Raw genomic sequence first — 16,733 nt, forward strand, 5'->3', positions numbered from 1 at the left:
GGCATATAATAGAGATATACACAATGCATGTGAATACTGAGGTCTACCTTGATTACTTAGATTTCAGCCCATCTTACACAGGTAGCACAGCTAGTTTTAAATAAAATTCAATACCTAAAAGTCAGATGAAAAGGAATACTGGCATCATTACTTCTTACTGGCATGTGTTCAATATTTTTCATTCTTCTGATACACTGACTCATCAGATTCCATCTGTCAATTTGTTAAATTTAATAAGATACTTCTGAATAGCAGAGCTTCTTCCAAATAACAACACATCAAAAGGAAAAAATAAAAAAATCTATATAGTGAACCCATCCTTTCATCCTTGCATTTATTTTCTAAATCTGCCTTTGTCCTTTTCGGAGTTTCAAAGTCGCTTCACAGTTTATTACACTTAGCTCTATTTCTAGTGGAGAAAGTGGCTTCAGGGTCACACAGCTAAATGTTAGCACGTATTGTAAATCAGATAAAAAAAATAAATATTCACCTCCTACATGCCAGGAGATGTTGGCCAGGATGCCAGATTTCATACCCTGTTTTTTGAGATAGTGCTACAGAAGTGGCTACCTCAAGGACACCAAAGAAGAAAATAAGTGTAGCAGGAGGCGAGTCAAACATTTAACTTGCATTTGACAGAAAAGGCAACCTAAGTGATAAAGATTGTACAATTCTATCCAATAAACAAGATGGCATGGGCAGATTAAAAAAGATAGGCCCGGCAGTGTGGACCCTCCTCTCCAGTCTATGGGGGAGAGGTGAATTGTAAAACTGCATACTGGAATGGAAGAGGAAAGGTCAAATGATAAATTAAGATATATAGGGACAAAAGCACAGAGAGACATAGACAGTCGGTGAATGAGAGTAATTTATGGCAATATAAGGAGCTAGAAACTGAAAGACAACAGAACAACCTAGAAAGGTAATCCAAATGGTGCTATAGATAGGATGGTGTAGGAGGACGGAGTAGAACTTTTCTGGTAAAAGCGTGACTTCAACTCTAACTTAAGGACTTTTACAAGGACGCTTTATTCCTTTTCTATATTAAAACAGTCCATTTTGTTACAAGAAAAGTGTAGTTTGTTTGTGAATGCTTTTGGAAATGGCTGATAATTCTGATGATTACTTTAAGTGAAACATGTCAACATTTTTGCGGCATTGTAAATCTAGAGTTTAAGGAATGTTGCTATTTAGGATGTTACTTGATAAGAAATAGAAACTGGTTTAAATCAAATATATAAGCAGAATCTGGTGCTAATTTATACACGCATGCTGCACTGTTTCGAAGTTATGCAAGCATGCTGCGCTCTAGCTTCCTTGCTTCTCATGTCAGAAGCTAATTTTAGAAACAGGATTTTAATTTTATGAGACCATATAAATGCAAATTTGCTTTAAAGTCATGACAATACCTAAGTACAGCTTTATATGATCAGACCAATAAGCTGATCAGAGAGAGGAGGGGGGAAGTCAAGTCAAAAATGCTTTAAGCAAGATAAATGCTACCTGGACATAGCACATATATTGAATAAATTGTTGCTCTTCTTTACCAACAGAACCACAGAAAGATCCAGGTTGTACAGTGTGAATTTTTCACCCTCTATATGCTTTCTTACAGAGTTCCTTCCTCATCTAAGAAAATAGGGTGATGGAGGAGGTCTCAAGAGTAGGCAACATCGACAGTCATACCTAGGTGAAGTCTAAAGGATCTACTGAACAGAAAGCAGTAGATCATTGTGAACTGTATATCCCTAAAGGCTTGTAAGTGTAAGAACAGGCAAACAAAAGTATGACAGCAATTAGAGATCCTAGTGTAGTTCCACATTAAAATGAATCTGTGCAGTTAGAAGAAGGTATAAGTTTTGAAGAGAGGTATCCTCAAAAGCCTTTTGACAATAAAACAGATGGCCATGGGATTGGTCATTGATGTGACTATGCCTTCCACATACTGTCCAGGCATAGGGATGTGGCTCTTGCAAATCATACTGTTAGTCCCCCAATATCTTCAGGACTGCATGCAGGTGTGGTAAAGATGCTGCATATCTACCTCACAGACATAAACTGTAAGGGAATGTCACAGCTAAAAACCATAACAAATACACAGACTTGAAAAATGAGCCAGTAAACTAGGAACAACTGGTAATTCTTAGTTTTCTTTGCTTTCTCTGTCGTTTATATATTTTGAATTATTCCAGAGTTCATCTCTGCCTTGTGTTTTGGAAGAAACCAACATTTCTATACAACTTGGACTCAATGCCAAACAGAATATAACATGAAAAGAATGTCTTGAAATTACTTACATTACTTTGAAATTCAGAATCTTCATAGCCTTACAATTCACCCTCTGCTGGCTTCAAATGGCACCCACCCAGCTTCACTGCTAATCTATAATAATTATACAGCAGTCATATGATGTTGAATTCTACAAGGTTGTCACAGATTAAAGTTTACAATGGATAGCCTGCATATCACAGCATTGTGAAGCCAACCTCGGTTGACCTACAGGAACTTTGAATAGTCAGCTGTAATACTTTAGCTTGACCAGTCAGGAAAGTCACTTCAAAAGGGTGGATTCAGTTAGTGTTAAAAGTGTGATTCACTAAAAATAGAAATACAGTAATTAATTACACCCTACAAATGTATAACAAACAGAAACAAAAGGAAGCAAGAAAGGAACTAAACTATTCCTATGGGAAAACATCAAGAAACTAAGTAACAGGCTAAAATAAGTTACCAGAATACCAAACCCAAAAGATCAAAATAACAAAGTTAGAGATCAGAATGAAGGACAAAATCCCAGCAGAAACAAATTGGTGTGTATGCCAGACAGGCTTGGTGTACAAATTTTTTATAATGAGACCAAAAAAAAAAAGGATCCCCAGAAAATAAAAAACAGTCAAAAGCATTAGATAACAGGCTGTGGTCCAAAACACAAAAAGAACTAACCAAAAATTTAAAAGAAAACAAACTGACAAAAATAAAGCCAGGGACAAGACCCCACCAAAATTCTGACAGTTTTGTTTATGAGGTTATTCCTAAAAGAGAGGCCATTATAAAGCAGTAATCAGAAACTAGATATATCCACAGATTAAAATAGTAAGCAAGAAACTAATAGTCAAAATGTAAAAAGGCAGTAAACAGGTAAAGATATCCAAATTGTCACCATGGTAATAATTTCAAAAAGAAAACAAGAAAAAAATCAAAACTGCAAAACTAATAAAAAACAGTTTACAGCTAAGGGTTTCACAAAAGCTATTTTGGAACACTGCAGAAGTACAGCAGAAAGACAGTGCTTTCTTTTTGGTACTTCACCCCTTTATGTGATTTCTGTCTAATTAGTGTTGCCTAGTCACATAACCTGGCAAGAATTGTCACATCAAGCAGCGCATAATGGAAGGAATCGCAGATTGGAGTCCATGCCTCTACTTTACTCCATATATTTGTGTGCTAATAGTAGGAAATTCATAGCAAACGTAAGTATGGCAGTGTCACCTGTCATTGACTAAAGTTCTGCCCAAAGATTGTACTTACTGCCTGGATAAGGTTTGGCTCTTATCACCTTGAAAATGTAGGTTCAGAAAAAGAATGACCTACGCATACAAAGGCAAATTTAGGGTTGCCAGTTAAACTAACATGAATGTGGGATATCAAAGTAAAGCATTGTAATTGAAGAACACCTATGCAGAAACAGGGGAAACGTGTAAACTCAACACATTTTTTGATTGAGCTAGGAACTGAGCCCATGTCTCTAAATGTATTTTATTAATTCTGTTCATTTAAAAATGTTCCTTTCAAATAATAATATATTGTTACTACTACTACTACTAAAAATCACTACTGCCTAGCTTAAAAAGTACCATGACAGCTTGTCCTTAAAGTTTTAAATTGCAGAAAACTAGAACATTAATAGTTTCATAATTAACCATAACAATTGCAGAGTTATAATAAATGTTACTTTTTCTTTTTTGTAATGCATTATTCAATGGCTTAAAGGATTTTAGATGAAACACCTGCTTGATATTGAATTGGAGACATTTATTTTTAATGCTAACAATTTGAAAGAAAAATTCATGGCAACAATATAAATGAAACATTTATTGCAAGGTTATTTAACACCCACTTCCATTCCAAGCAACATTTCTCAGGCAGCATTATATACCGCACAAAGAAAAATTATTCATTATTTTTCCATTACCGTGTGTAAAAATTACATTTATTTTGATAAGCCAGACAGAAGACAAAGTAATGTAGAGTACTATTTACATTTTTCACACTGTTGTGCATATTCAGAATAGTTAACTTTGTATGGATTAAAATCAGAAATGAGGGAAATATTTTCATATTAATCATAATGATAGCAAGATGAATAACAAAGAAGAAAAGTCATCATTACCAAACTAAAAAAAAATCCCTAATTAGTTTTTTCATCACCTTTAAACTGAGCACTTAACATGTTGCGTTTGTTTTTCAATTTATGTCCTGTGGCAGTTTTTCTTTGGTACCTCAAGAAAGGTGTTTGTGTGCATGCATGCATGTGTGTGTGTGTGTGTGTGTGTGTGTGTTTGGGAGACTTCAAACAGTACAATAATCTGTCTTCGACTCCAGATGTAAAGGCATCCCTTCATGATTTTATCTTTTCTCTGTCGATTCCCTTAAAATTCATGGTAACACTTTATAGTAACTTTCAGTTTTTTCATTAATAACCTTCTACAAAATGTTTACATCTGATAAATTTTGGAGTAGGTATTGCAAAAGATATGCAACTAATAAGTCCATGATTTGTAAACATATAAAAAATATTTTATGATGAATTACTAATGAAAGTGTTAACCACTACAGTATTATTCAATGGCATCTATAACTGTTTGAATATACATGAACTAATATTTTGTTAATGTTTTTAATGACTTACTAATGCAAGTCATTATACAGTTTTACAAAATGCCTTAATATATTTCCATTTAATTCCAATGCTGCTATTTAGAGTTTTGACCAGTGCCAGACAACATAACTATTAATTTTTTGCCTGGTTTGACTACCAAAATCAACACTTTGATTAATGCTAATTTTTACTGCAATACTCTCTGAAATGCCCATTTAGCTACTTCAGATTTAATCGGCTGTACATGCAATATTACTGAGAGCTATGAAGAAAGCAAAAGATTGCTTAGCAAAGCAAAGAAATAAGTTGTGTTGCATTAATGAATTTTGCATTTGCCCCAAAATGATGAATTGCATAATTTTACTGATGAAATTTCACTTTGTATGATGTCGTGCACATAATATCACAGCAGCATAAGGAGGCTAGAACACAAAAGGGCAGCATCCATAAGCAAAATGGCGCCTAGAAAATAATTGGTAAAATAAAGTACAAAGACAGAAATAAAAATAAAATCATGAAACACGCAGTCTGCAGATATTACTTAAAGAAGAGAACTTCAGCAGTTACACTCTTGTGCCAGAGACAGTAACACTTTACGTAGGAAGTTGCAGAGGGTACAGGAAAGAGCCTAACAATGAGATTAGAAAGGCAACATCACATACAGCAAACCATGGACAAGAGAGCATGAAGCAAAAACCAAGAGTGCATTCCAACACCAGAATAGTCCTCCACTAGATCCCTAAGCAACAACATGCAAATCCTCACAGTATTGGACAGAAAAATCATTTATCTGTGCCAAGATAAGTTAAAACTCTAAATAGCCAGTTAACAGCCAGACTCTTCTGTGTTATATGTTTGTCTGTCTCATCTGTCCTGCATCCTGTCTTCTATGTCAATGTATATGTAGTTATTTTTTTATAATTCTTGTGTTTATTAATAAATTGTATTTTTCTGTTTCTCACAATGAGTGTACTTCAGTCACCTTTATACAAGTCTAATGGCTGAACACCCCTCCTACAGAGAAATGTCAGGAAAATAAAGTGGGAGCCTTACTAAAATAATTACAGTGATCCCTCCTCGATCGTGGGGGTTGCGTTCCAGAACCCCCCGCAAAAGGTGAAAATCCGCAAAGTAAAAATCATATGTTTATATTGTTATTTTTATATAGTCACGCTTGGGTCACATATTTGCACAGAAACACAGGAGGTTGTAGAGACAGGGACTTTAAAACTCTGCAAACATTTGTCTCTTTTTCAAAATTTTAAACTGTGCTCCATGACAAGACAGAGATGACAGTTCCGTCTCACAATTAAAAGAATGCAAACATATCTTCCTCTTCAAAGGAGTGTGTGTCAGGAGCAGAGAATATCAGAGAGAGAGTGAGAGAGACAGCGAGAGAAAAGCAAAAAATCAAAAATCAATAGGTGCTGTTCGGACTTTTAAGTATGCGAAGCACCGCAACAAAGCAGCTGCAAGAAAAGGAGCAATGTAAAGGTAGTCTTTCAGCATTTTTCAGAGGAGCGTCCATATCCTCTAGGCCAGTGTGCGAACAGCCCCTCTGCTCACACCCCCTCTGTCAGGAGCAGAGAATGTCAGAGAGAGAAAAGCAAACAATCAAAAATCAATACGTGCTGTTTGGGCTTTTAAGTATGCGAAGCACCTCACGGAAAGCATATCGTATATCATTGAGGAGTTTTATTTTATACGTAATACGTGCTGTGATAGGGTAGCTTCTCAGCCATCCGTCAATAGAGTCCCTTGTATGAAATCAACTAGGCAAACCAACTGAGGAAGCATGTATCCTACATTAAAAGACCCATTGTCTGCAGACATTCACAAACCAGTGAAAAGTCCGTGATATATATTTAGATATGCTTACATATAAAATCCGTGATGGAGTGAAGCTGCGAAAGTCGAAGCACGATATAGTGGGGGATCATTGTATTTGAATTGCTGGAACTGCCAAAGGAAAAAAACGATAATTAAGTGATTGATTAACATCAGTCAATCAATTTTATTCTGACATCATACATAAATTCCTACATTTATCTATTGAAAGCGATTTTTCAAGGTAACTATAACAGTTCAAAAAGACCCAAAAACTAGAAAATAAAACAAGCAACTACATTTGCCTGGGTTTAAGAAAGAGATTTATTGCTAATGGAAGCTGGATTGCTGATAGCAGTTTTGCATAAAAGGGCTTTGGAATCTTTGTGTTGAAATGAGTGAAACAGGGAAAGTCAATATTATTGTTCTGTTTGCAAAGTGTTTTAAAAATGTGAAACATGCTGGTATAGCATGGGAGGAACAGAAAGGTTTGGAAAACTAGAGGCATGAATCTGCATGCATATTACTAAAAGTAGCTGCTTTCAAGTTCACCTATCAGAAACTCACAAAAATTTGAAGCTTCACGCAGCATAAATATACAAGCAAAAACCTTCTGTTTATTAGAAGAGATTATTAGAACAATCTAGACGAGAACAGGCCATTCAGCCCAACAAAGCTCGCCAGTCCTATCCACTTGTTTCCTCCAAGAAAACATCAAGTCGAGTTTTGAAAGTCCCTAACGTCTTACTGTCTACCACACTACTTGGTAGCTTATTCCAAGTGTCTATCGTTCCTTGTGTAAAGAAAAACTTCCTAATATTTGTGCGAAATTTACCCTTAACAAGTTTCCAACTCATTTTAAAATATAAGTCTCGATCCACTGTACTAATTCCCTTCATAATTTTAAACACTTCAATCATGTCACCTCTTAATCTTCTTTTGCTTAAACTGTAAAGGCTCAGCTCTTTTAATCTTTCCTCATAATTCAACCCCTGTAGACCTGGAATCAGCCTAGTCGCTCTTCTCTGGACCTTTTCTAGTGCTGCTATGTCCTTTTTGTAGCCTGGAGACCAAAACTGCACACAGTACTCAAGATGAGGCCTCACCAGTGCATTATAAAGGTTGAGCATAACCTCCTTGGACTTGTACTCCACAGATCGTGCTATATAACCTAACATTCTGTTAGCCTTCTTAATGGCTTCTGAACACTGTTTGGAAGTTGATAGCTTGGAGTCCACTATGACTCCTAAATCCTTCTCATAAGGTGTACTCTCGATTTTCCGACCGCCCATTGTGTATTCAAACCTAATATTTTTACTTCCTATGTGTAATACTTTACATTTACTGACATTAAATTTCATTTGCCACAAATCTGCCCAAGCCTGTATGCTATCCAAGTCCTTCTGTAATGATATAACGGATTCCAAATTATCTGCTAATCCACCTATCTTGGTATCATCTGCAAACTTAACCAGCTTGTTACTTATATTCCTATCTAAATCATTTATATATATTAAAAATAGCAGCGGCCCTAGCACTGACCCCTGTGGAACACCACTCTTAACATCGCCAGTTCTGATGAGGTTCCTCGCACCATCACCCTCTGCTTCCTGTGTTTCAGCCAATTCTGCACCCATCTAAAAACATCACCCTGAACTCCCACTTCTTTTAACTTGATGCCCAACCTCTCATGTGGCACCTTATCAAATGCTTTCTGAAAGTCCAGATAAATAATATCATAAGCTCCACTTTGATCGTATCCTTTTGTTGCCTCCTCATAGAATTCCAACATGTTAGTAAAACACGACCTCCCTCTTCTGAACCCATGCTGACTGTTCAGAATAACTCCTGTCCTTGCCATGTGTTGCTCAATCTTATCCTTAATAATTCCTTCCATTAATTTTCCTGTGATGCTTGTTAAGCTTACTGGCCTATAGTTGCTTGGATCTGCCCTGTCACCCTTTTTATATAATGGGATGATATTTGCCATTTTCCAGTCCTTTGGAATCTCTCCAGTGCACAGTGACTTCCTAAAAATATGTGTCAAGGGTTTATATATGTACTCACTAGCCTCCTTAAGAACACGAGGATAAATATTATCTGGTCCTGGTGATTTGTTTGATTTCATCTTATTTAATCTGAGCAGCACTTCTCCCTCTACAATTTCCAAATCCCTCAGTACCTCCTTAGTAGTTGCGTTTACCTCTGGGAGGTTATCCACTTGCTCACTTGTAAACACCTCAGAAAAATGTAAGTTTAGGGCATCTGCTATTTCATTGTCTGTATCTTTTAATTCCCTTTACTATTCCTGATGAACTTGACCTCCTCCTTAACTGTTCTTTTACTACTAAAATACTGAAAGAATCTCTTGGGGTCTTCTTTCACCTTATCTGCTATATTCCTCTCCAACTGTCTTTTAGCCTCTCTGATATCCTTCTTTATGGTTGCCCTCATGTTTTCATATGCGCAAAGATTCTCTTTGCAGTCATTAGTCTTATATGCCTTATACAGCAGTTTTTTTCCTTTGCAACTTCTTTTTAAATCTTTATTAATCCATCGTGGAGTTTTTTTAGTTTCCTATTACTTCCAAATTTAGGTATGTATCTGTCCTGCATTACATGTAAAACATTTTAAACCTGTTCCACTGCTCCTCGACTGTCTCCACATTTAAAAGCTTATCCCAGTCTATCCTACTTAGACTTTGTCGCATCTGCTCAAAATTAGCCCTACCAAAGTTCAACTTAACAATTTTAGTCTTTGCATCTGTACTCTTACAAAATACTGAGAATTGTATTACATTATGGTCACTTGACCCTAGTGGTTCAATCACCTCTACACCCTCAATTCTATCCTGATTATTACAGAATACTAAATCCAGACAGGCTTCACCCCTTGTTGGTGCTTTAACATGCTGTTTTAAAAACAGTCGCTGATTACTTCTAAAAACTCCTGCTCTTGTGCTCCTCCATCTGTAAGGTTATCCCAGTTAATATTTGGATAATTAAAGTCCCCATGACTATAATATCCCCTGTAAACTTGCCTTTTGATATTACTAAAAGATGTGTGTTGAAATTACTGTCTGAATTGGGTGGTCTATAACACACTCCTAAAATAAGACCTTTTCCCTAATATTTTCCAGGCGAAGCCACATGTCCTCACTAAGATGGGGCTCATCATCCAACTGAAGATGACTTACATTTAAACCCTGTTTGGCATAAACAGCAACCCCACCTCCTTTTCTGTTCTGTCTATCCTTCCTAAAAATGTGTATCCCTCTATGTTACACTCATCCCCATCTTTGTTATACTATGTTCTATAGATAGAACATTTTAAACACAAAACTGTAATCTGTCAGTCAGGAGCATGGTATAATTAAACATAATCTAGTCTACCTGCAAAACAAGTTAGCAGTTACGATTAACGAAAAGTCATAGTTAGAAAAAGAAAATAAAAAATTACAGGAAAATCTTAAAATGATAAGAGCTAAATTATCCACTGCGGAGGATGAAACATTAAGAATTTTCAGTGATGTTAGCCAAAGTAATCCAAAAGCAACTGAGTAAAATCTACATTTTAAAGGGCAGTCAGCCCTAAAGTCACCCAATTTTAAATCACACACGATAAAGAGACTTTGCTTGAAAGATGTGCTGAAAAAATTGAAAATGTATAAGATTGGGGAGTAATATCCTGTTTCTCCTTTGAAAGCTGTATTTTAAAAGCTTTATTTCCATTCTTTATTTGAAAAGAAAGCTTTCTTTCAAATCATAATGCTGCTCAACACCTTGTTACAGATAAAAATGGAGATAATGATTATGAATGTTATATTACAGCCCAGGGCCACGGACAAAGCGGAAATGTGCTTACGCACAACAAAATCCAGATGCATAAATCTGTGCGAACATCAACTTCCACGTTCTTCCGCTACATAAATCCTGGTCAGCGTGAAAAGTAACGCACGGCATGCACCTGCTGCCCCACCCCAACTCCTCCCAGAATTATGCCTCTTTGAATATGCAAATTAACATAAATACCCCTCAAGCTCAGCGTTCTGTGAAAAGGCAATGGCAAAAGCACGGGGAAATAGAAGAATTTCAGCGAATACCAAGTGGAGGAAAGGAAAACGTACTATTTCTTGGTTTAAACAGTGGTATAAATAAAAAAAGGAAGTTGATCAAGTGACATAGAGTGTCTGAGAAACTTGAAAGCCCAAGTTCACAAAGTCGCACAGTGCCCTAAATAAGTCGGCATGAAAAGGTGAGTTGTAGCCCACCATCTGAGTGTCATACGAAAGCTTATTAGGATACAGAGATAAAAAAAATAGGCACACAGTGGGAAAAAAGCATTAAATGTCAACTTTAATTTTGAAATTTTCAATTTAATCACGCAGTTTATTTTTTCATTAAAGTAGAACATCATAAAATTCATCTTTAAATCGTTTAAAATGTACTAGTTTCTCAAATCCCATAGTAACTAAAGTAGCATGTTAAATGCTTTGTTTTGTATTTGATCTTCTATGTGCTCTGTGTTTGAATCCGTACTTGCATCTTAAACGGACTTTCTCTTCCTCCGACAGGACACAGAATCCATTACATTTGTGATATTACAGCTCTCTGAATAATTAAAATACTGAGATGTATGCTTGATATCATTTTCATGATATTAGGAGTTAAAGCATGTTATTAAACATGGGAATATAGTGGCGCAGTGATTGTGCACGACCGTCGATGAAATAATTTATTACAGCAATACTGTCTCTTTCAAACATACTAACCCCTAATTCCTGTCCTTACTTTTCTTTCTCCAAATACCCAATCACCACACAATCAGCTCAGCAATAGACATTAAGCCATCTGTAAGCTTAGAACGCAGATTCTTCAAAACGTTTAAGGAACATTGAAATATCTTCGTAGTACATGTTTAATTATTCTATCCATCTGTCTCTCCAGTGTTGCACCAGTCCCAGTAAGAATACAGAGCGAGGCAGGAACAATCCATGAACGGAGAACCAGCTCCTCGCTAGCACTACAGCACTGTGTCCTCACATGTTTAATTATTAACAATATAGATTATTTAAATGAAGTTAAAGTTTTATCTGTATAATATAATAAACATATTTTGCTGCATTTCAACTTGAAAATGATATTGTCATCATATGTAAGAATGCACTTTATAAAGTGGCTCAGGTTGTGCAATGTTATAACTGTAGTGCAAGTTTACAGTGAGGTAATCGTACTTATAAGTACAAACAGTTCTACTAGGAGTACTTGATGGACTGATTGAGCGTGTTTATAGTTCTTGGGATGAAACTGTTTCTGAAAACGCAATGTTCATACAGGAAAGGCTCTGAATTTTTTGCCGTATGAGAGCAGTTCAAAAGACAGCATGGCTGAGGCAGCGCGTGCTTGATGCTGTATACCGATAATTCTCTTTCAGATGAGCTGCTGTACAGCTGTGATTCCCCAGTCAGATACAATGATATAAATACTCCGAGTGGTGCAGTGAGCGTAATATGGAAAAAGATGATCTGATGTGGCAACCCCTAATGGGAGCAGCTGAAAGAAGAAGAAGAAGGTGCAGTGAGTGTAACAATGCTAAAGCAGCTATTGTATTTAGAATAGTTTGACCATTCTGTGGATCATTATATTGTCACAGGTTAATTACAATCAGATGCATTAAACTAATAAACAATATGCGGTTAATTTCAGTGTATTTATAAAGCTGCATCAGGGATCTAAAAAAGAAAGAGAAACCACACTGGAACAGTATCACTGCTTTGACGTTGGGTGCCACCAGTCTGCAAAACCGAGCGCAGAACGTGTATGAGCTACCGTGGAAATGTGCGTGGCTTTACGCTAAGTTTAGGTTTTATACATCGCGATTTGAACGTGGAAATGTTTGTATGCAACTATTTTGTGCATACTTACCGTTTATACATCAGGCCCCTGGTCTTTTCCCTAAATTGTATTTTTGTTGTGTTTTTCTGTTTTTGTTTAATATGTATTATGTTATTCTTTTTAGTTTCATTTATAATTCTGCAATTATGTATTCTCCCTCTAAATGTTCATTTAGTCCTTGTTCATTGTGGGTGTTCAGGAGATGGGGCCTCCTTGACATCAATGCTACTGACTTCTTCCTCTGGCTATAAATGGCTGTGAACAGGAGTTATCCAATAATGATTCATTGAGTTTGGTTGGAGTTTTGTTTCATAAATGTTGTTTTCCTCTTGAATATTCCGTTTTTTTTAACTGTTTTGCTCTGTTTATTAGATACCTCTCCTAGATTGTGTATTGGAACTTATTTGGTGTCGACTGCATTTCAGGCATCTTCATTTTTTTACTTCTTTTGAGCACTTTCTTGTATGTTCCTATTTTGCTAAACAAAACTTTCATTTATAAAGATTCTTTATTGTTTTTCGTTCTACAAACTATGGGTTTGTGGTAATCTCCTCTCTTGTAAAAAATATTTGGGCCTTTCTCTATATTTTAAACTGATAAGACAGTTTTCCTCCATTTTGAGCCTAGCCAGACTAAAGGGTGCCAGTAGTTTCTGTGGTAAGCTAGTCTGTAGTGGGTCTGGTTTGGACTGGCCAGTGAAGGTCATGGCCTGCTTTATGGTCATTTTTAGAAGACTTAATAACACCTTTTTTTGAAATTTGTTTTTCGATGACTATTCAATCATTCAACCACTAATCATGGTTTTGTAACCTCTTAACTCTTAATTTTAAACTTTTTCTACACATAATAATAATTCATGATAATTCTTTACATTTATATAGCGCTTTTCTCACTACTCAAAGCGCTCTCCACACAGAGAGGACCTGGGAAGCCGTCCCACAGTCTCCTTACTGCAAAGCAGCAGCGCAATCACTGTGCCACCTGTGTACTTTGTTGTTGCTTTTTCTTTAAAATTATTTTATTATTATTCTGCCAACACTATTTTTTAACAGTGTCTGCATAAAAGATGGTACGGCACAGCTATTGACATCTATATATAATAACTCTTTCTTATAAATTCTGTATCTTATCTTATTAGTATTAGTGAAACCTAAAAAACACCCCTAAGACTTTAGTGCTGGGTCATTTAAAATTTTTGACCATTTTTGTGGTATGTTTTGGGGATCGACAAACATTTTTCTACCGTCTTTGTATTCTGATGTCTGCCTGTTTATTGACTATGCCTACTCCTTTTGTCTTTTCATTGTTTAGTTGTTACCTACCATTAGTTCTATCTTAACTATGACTGTTTCTTTGCTGTCATACTTCTTTTTCTTTAAATTTTAAAGGACTGATAGGCTATTTTTCAAAAATGTATTCATTTGTGCTTTGTTGGATGGTTAGTATTTAATCCTGTGTTTGAATTTGACCCGTTTGTTGACTGTGTGGGATTTGCGCATTCTTCCTGAATATGCCTTTGTTTCTCTCCAGGTATTTCAGTTTCCTCTTCACATCCTAAGTGGTGCACATCAGGTTAAATGAAGATTTTAAACTGATCCTGTCATGATGTGTGCATAAGGAGATCAAAATGAACAATTGACACAACATCTGGGGTTAGTTTCTTCTATGTGCTTGATGATTTTAGGATATGCTCTAGCTGTCCATGTCCCTCAATTGGTTTAATCTGGTCTGAGTATGTATGTATACATGCTGTCCTTTGTTAGGCCTCTTGTGAAGGTTCTTTTAGTGAACTGGCCTAACTAAGTGCAATTTGTTTTTGCTTATTTGTTTGTTTTTGGTCTACTTGACACTGAAAACCTAGACAAGCATCTGGCGCAGGTCAGGAAATATCCCTGGAGATTGTTCATCACAGGACAAGCACAGTCACACAGACAAGGGCAGTTTAGACTTGCTAATTCATTACTTGCCTTGAGCATGGGAAACATGCTATATAAGTAAAATGTACTGTATTATTACCTGCATTGCTTTGGACTGTGGGAGGAAACCAGAGCACATGAGTTCATCTTTAGGTAGGATGCAAACCTGTTAGGACATAAGGACTTTCAGAGTGCTGTAAAACTAAATAAAGAGTGATTCAAGAGATTATAAAATAAATATATTTAATCGGTTAAGCATGCATTATGCAATGTATTGTAGGCCGACAGTATATGCATTGTAATTATATGCAATTTTTACTCTGCCACTGAAACATAGGAAGCAGATTTATTTGAGAAGGGAAAGTTTTTTTCCCATTACAGGTCTCTTCATTTCAAAGAGGACAGTTTCAGGTTTAAAGCCAAGCTATTGGTTATTGTCCCCAATCAGCATCTTATTCCTTAGTTTAGTATAGATTCAGATTTTGCCACCATATTTCTAATGATAAATAATGATAAAGACTATACTTTCTTAGAAGGTTGGCGTCCTTCAACATCTGCAATAAGATGCTGCAGATGTTCTACCAGACGGTTGGGGCAAGTGCCCCCTTCTACGCGGTGGTGTGCTGGGGAGGCAGCATAAAGATGGAGAAGAAGAGGGCCGCCTCACGCCTGGACAAACTTGTTAAGAAGGCAGGCTCTATTGTAGGAGAAAAGTTGGACAGTTTAACATCTTTAGCAGAGCGACGGGCATTAAGCAAACTCCTGTCAATCATGAAGAATCCACTGCATCCACTGAACAGTGTCATCTCCAGGCAGAGGAGTAGCTTCAGCAACAGACTGCTGTCACTGTCCTGCTCCACTGACAGACTAAAGAGATCGTTCCTCTCCCACACTATGCGACTCTTCAATTCCACCTGGGGGAGTAAATGCTAACATTACTCAAAATTATTGTTCTGCTTTTAAATGCATTTTTATTACTATTTAATTTAATATTGTTTTTTGTTTCAGTATACTGCTGCTGAATTATGTGAATTTCCCCTTGGTATAATAAAGTATCTATCTATCTATCTATCTATGAAAATAAATGTTAAGGATAGAACCATTAAGGGAATTAAGTCTCTCACATATAGTTAAACAGGTTAAATAGCTGTAACTTCTAAACTTCACATTTAAAGCATTTCTTGCAAGTTGTAATTATGTTGTTAAACAATAAGTAGCTTGCAAAGCCCAAGGATGAGGGTAACAAATAACTAATGAAAGTTAGGACATAGCTGGAGCAATAAAGGATAAATACCGGTAAACAACTAGTTTTTAAAATATTTCTCTCTCTCTCTCATTTGTCTAAAATCATAAGTGATCAGACCACATTTTTGTTAATGTAACGTAATGATGTCCTAATTGTGAACTCCCTGTGTCCAGAGATTCAGTTCATCTTGTTGCACGATTTCTGCATAATTCAACTTGTTTATTTTTAATAAATTCTTTTCAAAGTTACAGCAACTCAGACTAAAATTTAAGCCCTCTTCATCTCCCATCCATCCATTATCCAACCCACTATATCCTAACTACAGGGTCACGGGGGTCTGCTGGAGCCAATCCCAGCCAACACAGGGCACAAGGCAAGAAACAAATCCCAGGCAGGGCACCAGCCCACCACAGCCTCTGAATGAGAAATTCAATTGTTCATATGCATAACATTTAAATAAAAAAATGTTGAGGAAATCAGAGAAGAAATGTTCAGTAATAGACATGAAACAATGTGCATACAAGCATGTGTATAACATATATTTTAGTTGTGAGAATCCTACATAACAAATTTCAACTCCAAACTAAATAAACCAGTGCCATGCTAGCTCTTTGCACATTTCAAACAGTCTTCCTATTTGTTTTCCCTCCACAGCTGACAGATCCAAAACTGATCTGCCAAACCCTTTTAAGATACTTTCTAATGACTACTATTTCCATAACCACCTGCTCAGTCATACAAAAATAATAAAATAATAAAGAAATCATTCATGTGCCCTAAAACCACACTGCACTACTGAGAAAAAGTAAACAGATGAGGAGAGTGTCTCTCCTCCTGTTTGGCAGCCATAGGCATCCTTAATAAACTTAAAAGTAGCCAGGAGGTTACTGTGAAAAATACTGTACAGTCAGCTAATTTTAATGAATACTGCTTATTATGTCTGAATTTCCTGGAAATAATTTTATTTTTGG

General features: G+C 36.3%; 1 long non-coding RNA gene across 1 annotated transcript in view; it reads right to left on the minus strand.

The window, feature by feature from the left end:
• LOC120528624 overlaps positions 1–16,733 on the minus strand; it is a 95,217-nt gene that overhangs the window by 32,910 nt on the left and 45,574 nt on the right. The window lies entirely within an intron of this gene.

Source organism: Polypterus senegalus, chromosome 4 (genome assembly GCF_016835505.1).
Source record: "Polypterus senegalus isolate Bchr_013 chromosome 4, ASM1683550v1, whole genome shotgun sequence".
NCBI classification, from domain to species: Eukaryota; Metazoa; Chordata; class Cladistia; order Polypteriformes; family Polypteridae; genus Polypterus; species Polypterus senegalus.